The sequence below is a fragment of the Temnothorax curvispinosus genome, unplaced genomic scaffold (genome assembly GCF_003070985.1).
Source record: "Temnothorax curvispinosus isolate PA1 unplaced genomic scaffold, ASM307098v1 QBEX01000740.1, whole genome shotgun sequence".
NCBI lineage: Eukaryota > Metazoa > Arthropoda > Insecta > Hymenoptera > Formicidae > Temnothorax > Temnothorax curvispinosus.
The window spans coordinates 1,103,795-1,112,664 of NW_020210520.1; the positions used below are offsets into that span (position 1 = coordinate 1,103,795).

Here is an 8,870-nt window from a genome sequence, read left to right on the forward strand (position 1 = left end):
CGGCGGAAAATGTGGAGAACGCAGGTATCGTTTCCACATTTTTTGTTTAATAATAGAAATTTTTCTAACAAATTTCCACTTTAGCGCGAACGGTATCCACCGTTTTCTGTGCTCATTTCGACCAAAAAATCGCGACTCGGACGATCGGCGCGAGACGTGGAGAGTTAATCGAATTTTTCGGGAAACATCTCGCGGTTGCACGCGAGTGCCTGTGAATCACGAAGCACTCGAGATTGCGAATTGTGGGCGTCCGGGGGATCAAGCGGCCGGAGGATCGAGGGAAGGCTCCGTGAAAGGGCCCGCGCGCGGTTGGAGTGGGACGACGTGTGGGACGGCACCGTGGTACCTGCGAAGGTGGTACGGGGGCCAACAGTTAGCGCCAGACGGTCAAAAACTCGCCGGACCGGCTGCCACCGCGCGGGTCTCTCCTCTTTTTCTGCTCGTCGCTCGTCCTTTTGCGCCGCGCGAGCTCGGCGTTATATATCGGGAACGCTCATTCATCCCGTCTTACTTTCCAACGTGCACCCTCGGAGAAGGCGCGATCGCGAACTAAAAACTATTGCCTGAGTCCTGTCGACTTCAAGATATATCGAAGTCGTTTCTGTCATTATTATCGTACACGCGACATGCGAATTATTGTTATTGTTTGTCGACAAATTTCTCTCATATATCGGGTTTACAATTAACTAAATTACAAGTAAATGTACGGATTTTAATTCTCGTAGCCTCGGGCATCATCAGCGTCCGATATTATGAATAAATCAATGGAATATTACTCTCACATATATCGTTAATTACTCTCTATGTTAAAGATGTGCACATGGTTATACGAATTATATTAATTATCATATAATTAATATTGATAATACGGATGTGCATATTGCTGTGCAAAATTAAGATTATAGTATAATCTAAATTTTGCAATTATACTATAATCTTAATTTTGCACAGCAATATGCACGTCCGTATTATCAATATTAATCATATGATAATATGATTCGTATAACCATGTATAATCATTATACATTTATTATAATAAAAGGCTCAGATATTTATTAATTTAGTTCAAGGTTTACTTCCATGGTTCCGTGTTCATATGGGATACTTAACGCTAACGCTAAATGTGGTTATTCTCTGCTTGGTAATACATTTTTTTATATAAAGTAAGTAAATTAAGAAGTAAAGTGAAGTAAAAGAAAGAAAGACTTAACGCGCATTTATCGTTAAAAATTAGACAATGAAAATACGAGTCCAAGTTTCTTCAGTTTTTCGTCGGATTAATTTCGGCGAGTATGAGTCCTAAAATGAAAGGATGCAAAAGGCATGCTCGCGGTGACATTGTAACCGACCGAAAAGAGCCCTCTTTGTGTTTATGGAGCCGATACGGGGAGGGAGCCCGGGGAGAAAAAAGCGAGAGGAAGATGGAATGGGATGGGAAGAGTGGGACGAAGCGACAGGAAGAGCTAGGCTCCCTTTCCTCTCATGATTCTCCCCGAATTTGCATGCGAGGCCGCCTTGGACCGGTCGAGATATCGATTCGCAGGTGGCTGCCAGGGGGATCGCTTACATGGCTTACAATACGATTTATTACGGGGGACCACCTGCTCGTAGAAATCTCAATCGCGCTGCCTGAACGCCGCCATTGCCGGGCAATGACGGATGCGCTTCTTTTCCGCTTCCCACGGATCTTCATTAAGACCTCTCCTGCTTGATCTTCGCGCGTCTTGCGAGACCAGCTCCTCTGGATCGTACGCGCGATCCTTTGTTTCTGTTTTCAGAAAGTGCACACCTGGTTGTCGATCTAGAATTTTTTTAAATTGGCTCATCCTCCGTTATATATCGCTCGATAGTTTTTTCGAACAATTTTCAATGATTTTGAGTCAACTGTATAGAAGAAAACAAACAACGTATTAAGTATTGTGCAGAATGCTTGAGAGTTATATATAATGCCTTCGTTGAAAAGTTATAAATAGATAAGTAAAATTTTCTTAAAAATTCAACTCTATAATAGTATTTAGAGTCAAGATTTATAATGACATAATCGAGGTAATAAAGCGATCGTTTGGAAGTCGGTGAAGAACCAGGCCGGCGGTTGATTGATTCAGTTATCTCGCACTGAACATAGTAACGACGATATAATATCGTATTTCAACGGGTGGGACTTGAGAAGGAAGCTCCGATCTATCGTTAGGCACGCCACGCGGCAATATCATTTTCAGGATTTTATAGTTATTGGACTTTTTAGAGGGAACAGGATTTATTTTCAAAGTTTAACAGTGACAGTTGTTCCTAATGCTCAATCTGACCGAGCATTGTAATGATCAAGCGTCTTCCACCAAGCAGTAAAGATCTTATCTTTCTTGGCTGATTGAAGCATGCACAAAATGTATGACAAAACGGTTTTACTTTGAAAACTCAATGATTGAAAATACTAATCGTAAGTTCTTTGCACTAAAAGGACGTAAAAGACGCTCGCAGAGCGTATTTCCATCGAATTATCCATCTGTAATTATAACTCTTGCACTGCAACAAATTCAGCAGCATCTCATATATCAAGTGTATCTTTGCGAGCTATTTCGATTGGCAGAAAATCGAGCGAATCTTCGAATCGATGAAAAAGGAAGGATTTTCTCGAAGAGGTTTCGAGAAAAGGAGGTGGCAGACAGGTCGACGAAGCGAGTAACCGGTACATCAGCGTGGACTTGCAGGGCAGGGCGGTGTCGCCGAACGTCAGGAGGCCGCGACCAATTTCTTTTTTTTTTCACGTCGCATCGAACGCAGACACGGACAAATCGATATCCGCTACTCAGCGTGGTGCAGCGAGTTACGCGTTTTCCTACTGCGGTCGACCGACCTCGCGCTCGCTCTCGGGGTCACTGACACCCCGACGACGGCCGTTTGATAAAATTGCAGCCGCCGCCGGAAATCTCGTCGTCGTCGGCTGCACTGCACGGGCACGGCCACGTCAAAAATACCATAAACCGATACCGCGGGCCGGTCGTGCTTCGGTCTCGAAGCCGCGTTTCCGCTCCCTCGAGCATCGACCTCTCCCAACGTTCGCAAATTTTCGCGAGTACGACGCGCACTTTTTTTATGCGCGATGATCGCGATTGTCGAGTCGAATAACCGTTTTGTTCATCCGCGTTCATTCACTCGTTCATTATTCGTGGTGCGAACCGTCGTTGAAATAGGTCGCGAATCGCGCACGCTGCGAATTTCTTTGTCGATGAGTATCGATCGCGGTGGTGATATATGCGCTTTTTTAGTATGTCGTCGGGAATTATTTTCCATTTCCAGCGAGATACAGCTCAGACAGACGTTACGGGCAACAGAGCGACGTTCGGGAAAATAAAGCCGTTAAAGTTGAAACAGATCTTGGATGAACGGAAGTCCGCGCGTAATATTTCCAGTTTCGTATTAATTTTTCACCACAATGTTCTGTATTAGAGAACATTGGTTCAAAGTTCAATCACTCGTTCATTTCTCCTTATAGCGACACTGGATGCAACAATTTTAATTGGATATAAAGTTAACGTACGTGATATCTTAATATAGTGTTTTAATCAGACGTTTACTGATCCTATCCATAAATTTTGAACACTATCCTTTCAATATAATTAGTTTTTCAAAAAGATAGGAGGGATAAATGAGGAATATTTAACAATAATTGTATATTTTCCAATCTCGCAAGAATATATGTATAATACTCTTGATGCATCTCTACGCCATTTTGCTAAATTTTTTATTTACTGCTTTAATTTATACTCCAGTCTTAAGTTTCCGTATATTACATCTTTCGGTTTATACATCTTAACTTTTCAGCTTACACATGGCGTTCATTTCGTATATTTGCTCGAAAGTTTGATTGAAGATTGTACATCCAATGATGCGGCAATTAAATGCAATTTACACATACTCCTACATCTCATTTAATTTTTATCATGCTTTTAGGCATAATTAGCTACGTCTTATACGTAAATTAGAAAGATACCACGTCGATACCACATATCGCGTTTAGATCGCTGATAAGTGTGGTCCTCGCCCTTGGCGGAATATTGTTCGATCGCGGAACGCTTCGCGATGCAACGAGAAGGGGGGGGGAGGAGAGTTGTGGACGGCCGACCTTAATCAGCCATCCGCAGCCCGTAGGACCTAGTCGATCGTATGAAACTCCCAACGACTTCTTGTCGCTCCTGTGATCTTGCTCTAGCACAGGCCCTCTCCTCGTTTCTACCGTGTAACACGGTAGAGAGAGCGTGATTCTCTCCCGCGTGGCAGCACCGGTTTGGTCTTAACGATCCCACGAGGAGGAGGTCGCCCGCTCGCGCTCCTTTCCAGCTCCGCTTCCTTCCTCCCTACACCGGAGTAGACCTCCATCATTGCCACGTCGGACGTGTTCTCTATAGCTCGTAACGGCGTGCATGCGACGTTACGGTACGCCCGTCGTACGTCTCCATCGAATCCGACCATCACATCCGCATCAGGCTGTCTTATCTAAATGACATAACACGGTATATATATGTGAGTTCAGACTCGCGATGTTACGAAAAATGACGAAATCTCTACGTTAGATCGCGCGACGTTAAATAACGGCGATAAACGATACGAGATACACCTGCCTGCCTTTTGCTATTTAGAGCAGCGAAAAATTGAACTCCCCGATCGCTATGTTATAGTAAAAGCGTGAAATCAGTAAATGTATACTTACTAGTCAATGTATGCATTTACATATCGATTTCTATCCCGGTTTCCGGACATCCAGCAGAGCTCTGTTCTCTCTCCCTCCCTCTTCCTCTTTCCCTCTCCCTCTCTCCCTCTCTCTTCCCCCCATATGTATGTACATGTATGTGTATACGTGTGTGTATGTGTTTGGCGCGCATGCACTTCGCGGTTACAGTTGGTAACGAGGAGGTAACTCGCCTCGATGACGGGACAGTTGGACGGCCCCGCGCTCTTTTGCCTGAGCGACGATGTAATTTTCTCTCTCGGCTATTTCTCTCGGCGCGGCGTTCGCGCGATGGCTTGGCCCGCGTTATGCTCGCCTGGTACCATGGGCAGCCGGACGCAGACGTGCAAGATGGCACGCCCAGCTGTCGCCACGCAGACGCCGTCGACGCTTGGCAGCCGCCACGGCAACAGGATCGCATATACCGGCCATGGTGTCTCATCGCGGTGTTCCCGCGATCACGCACGGCCTTGCTATCGCGAGTGACGCCGCTAGCGCTCGCATGGCCAGCTAATAATAGTGATAATGTCGCTGCGCGCGAGCTCGCGCAGCGCCGAGCGATACCGCGCCTTCGTAGCGCTGCGGGTCTTGCGATCGCGCGACTCGCGACGAGACCGTATCAGAATCGAACCTCGCTTGCGGAAAATCGATTTTCGCGGTATAGCATGATCGCCGTGCGATTCCAATTTGATTAGTTCAAAACCAGTTTTTCGGATTATCGGGGATCGCTGGATTCTAGAAAAGCTAACTGCGTTTAGGAGGAAAAGTATCTGGTGTAGTGTATAATACATAAAGAACTAAGACTGTTTCGAGAATTTTATTTTCACGATGCAGATAAGAAATGAGTGCTAATCGTATAAGGATTGACTACGCTCATACCAAAGATGTAATTTGAACACTAAAACTACTGACGATGAATTTCTTCTACTTAAGTATATTATGTCTTTGGAAAACGGGATGGGAAAAAGTAAATTGTTTAATTTAATCATGTATATATTGCAACAAAACTCAAGGAAAAGCTCAGAAAATGCACTGTTATAAAATTCAGTAACTAAAAGGAGTTACAAACCAGTCATTGTGTGTGACTTTGATAGTTCTAGCTTTTAGCGTTAAAGAGATCATTACTACAAGAGTGCACCATTACACAGATTTTTTTCTTTAGTCTCTACGTACGTTAGTTTTTATTAAAAAATGTAGAAAATTTGTAGACTTTAATTATTTAAAAATTCATGTGACAAATTTGTTATTTGAAGAAGCAAGTTGGATCGTTAGCATGCAGAATCGAATTATCATGGATTTTGATTGTAAATAAATGCGCTATATATAACAGATTCTTGCCAGCACTATGTAAATCTTTGAAAACTTTTGTGATTATACGTTAATTAATGAATGATAGGAATTATCGGGCTAGACATTTCTTTATCCTTTTTGAATGCGTGATACGTTTTCTATATACCTCCCGAGATTATTTTAGCACAGCCAATTATGTATTCTTATATTTTACCTATTTCTTTATTGGAGATATATTTGATATTATAAACGTCTATTATTTTTTATTTGGATGCAACATTTACGAGATCTTTTAATTATTCTTAACGATATATATTAAGTATATGATGCCAGTTTTATTCATACTGTATACATACATTGCAGTAAATAAGTGAATCTGAGCATGCTTGACGCCATTTAAATCCCAATATTTTATCTGACAGAAATGGCGAAGAAAAGAGGATAGGAAAGGATCAAGTATTGCATTCAAATAAGAAAAGCAATGCGGAAAAATATGCAGTCGTACTAAAAAGTATCTCGCTCGCCAATCACGACTTCGAACTCTTCTTCTTCGAGAGTCTCTAATCTATAGAATTTCGATTGAATCGTTAAATCTATCGCTCAATTGCGTTGTCTCCGCACTTATGCTAATTGGAAAGCTTCCATCGCGAGCTTTTTTTTGTCTTTCCTCTGCGCATTCGACCGTTCGATTTTTCCTTTGTTCGCGGTCTCGACGATTCCTCGACTGCGCTCTTCCCCCCTTTCGGCGCAAAACGCCACTCTCCGTAGACCTCGACGTCACGTCGCCGCCACTCGCGCGGTCGTACAATTTACATCTCTGTGGCATGCATATTTTTGCGATATGTAAATCGTTTCTTTCCGTTGTTGTCGCTGTAGCAGCGGCGTTGTTCCACACCGGCGGATTTGCATAATTGAGACGACGGACGGACAAATCTGCGACTCTCCTCGGAGATTTCACGTGTCGACGCGTCTCTTCCTTTCGGTGCGACCAAAGCTCGAAGATGCGCGAGATAAATAAAAGAGAAGAGTGGCGATGAAAATTTAATAGATGCAGAGAGACTGCGAAAATAAAACTTTGCTATTATTAGGTATAGAGGGAAAAAGAGAGATAGTGTTGCTTTTATATAAATTTTACGATATTTGGAGTGCAGCATTAAGCAGGATAAAAGATACGATCGCAGATTTGATATAATAAATCGCGTATGTACTTCGATTATAGGTATATATCGAAGACATATACCTTCAAAAGCGTCGCGAATAAGTCTCGCGAGCGGATTGCTAATGACTTGCAAATCACGATTTATCGCCAATACTGACCGATGCAAATATATATTTTAATTTTGGTTTATTTTATGTATTTTCTAGCAGCCTATTTGTGTTTAACGAAAGACTGTGCCTGTTTATTACAGCTTAGAGACGTACAAGCTGTATATCAATTTTGCTGCTTATAGATGCGCAGTTGCGAGCGGCTCGCGAATCGAGATATGTATCTTAATCTTTCACGAGTTTCCGTCTAAGCTGCAAATTTTTCGTTTTTTAGTTATTTCCTCCGCAGTATCGCGGAATAAAAAATTAGGTGGCCGTGCGCATTTCGATGCGATCGTAGATCGTCGGCGTTTGCCGAGATCGGTGGCATCCCGTTTGTCCGCTCGCCTGCCTGCCTGCAGTGTTTGCATCATGCAATCGTTGCACAGCTGTGCGTCTGCATAATGTATCTGCCGAGTTGCGTAACGTAACATCGACGTCGTTGTCGCGAGAGTGAGGAACGCCGTGTCGAACGGCGATTGGGAGGAATGGCCGAAAATGGCGGGCGTGCCGTTGTTGAATTCTAGAAACTACGGGCTCGGCCCTCGCTTCTACCACCGCCGATTGGCCGATTCGTCCTTGGTCCTCGCAGGGGGTCGAAAGCGTTTTCTGCCGTGCCGGAGAAGCGTCGCCATCCTGTGGCGAGCCTCCAAAGCACAGAAAGCCTCGCGCAAGCGAATTATTCGTCAAACTCACCCTCCGCGGCTGACTCACCACCCTCCTCCTCGGGCTACCCCTATTTCGGGGCTGAAGGGTTGGTCATTGCTGGCAAGAGCGCGATTTTATCGGCCGCGAGTACGTAAGGGTTGACTTGCGAAAAAGCTCGCGGGGGATGACGATGGCTCTGCTTGTCTCTCTCGAAGGGGCATTTAATTTATAAAGTTAATATAAATTTGTAAAACTAAACATATCCTTCCATTTTACGAGTTTTCCATTCTCCATCTTGAATAAAAAAACGCTTGAAAATTATTTCGCCTCGACTAGACTTAATTTCACGTGAACCTGAGATTATTTTCTTTGTTGTCTACTTTAATAGTGCAAAAATATAACCGTAGAATCCACTATTTTTGCAATGGAAATTTATAAATAATTGAAACTAATTTTTATATTTACAATGTCTTTTCTCTGTTTTACATCGTATTGATATTGTCTGATAATGATTTTTAAAATTTTTTCGCAAATTCTATCGAGATCTGAAGAACTCCCTAAATAATAATGAAGGATAGCTTTGGAAAACTACGGGATGGTTAGTCTCATCAGTAGCTATACATAATTCATGATGAAACGGTATTAAATTAACGCGGAATGTTCGCAGTCGTTCGTAAGTTTGATCCATGCGAAGATAATGCTGCGACTTCAAAGTAGCTCTTTGGCTCTGAAAAAAAAAATGTTGGCGCAAACAACCATGGTATCAATGCACTCGGAAAAATGCAAATATTTTTCCCATTTTTTAAGAGAAAAAATATGAGCTTTATTTAGTAAATAATTAAGAAATAGGATTAATTGCTAAATTATTTTCGTGGAACGCTTATTTTATTTTAGATTATTT

The 8,870-nt window shown here is 42.8% G+C and overlaps 1 protein-coding gene across 2 annotated transcripts in view; it reads left to right on the top strand.

Annotated features, from left to right (window-relative positions):
* LOC112457654 (ras-related protein Rab-37-like) overlaps window positions 1-8,870 on the top strand; it is a 150,287-nt gene that overhangs the window by 67,539 nt on the left and 73,878 nt on the right. The window contains exon 1 of one of the 2 annotated variants that reach the window (XM_025020850.1): window positions 5,356-5,612. The exons of the other annotated variant lie outside the window; for it this stretch is intronic. The gene's annotated coding sequence lies outside the window, so the exon portion shown is untranslated. Of the gene's footprint in view, window positions 1-5,355; window positions 5,613-8,870 lie in introns of those variants that run through there. 2 annotated transcript variants of the gene reach the window in all.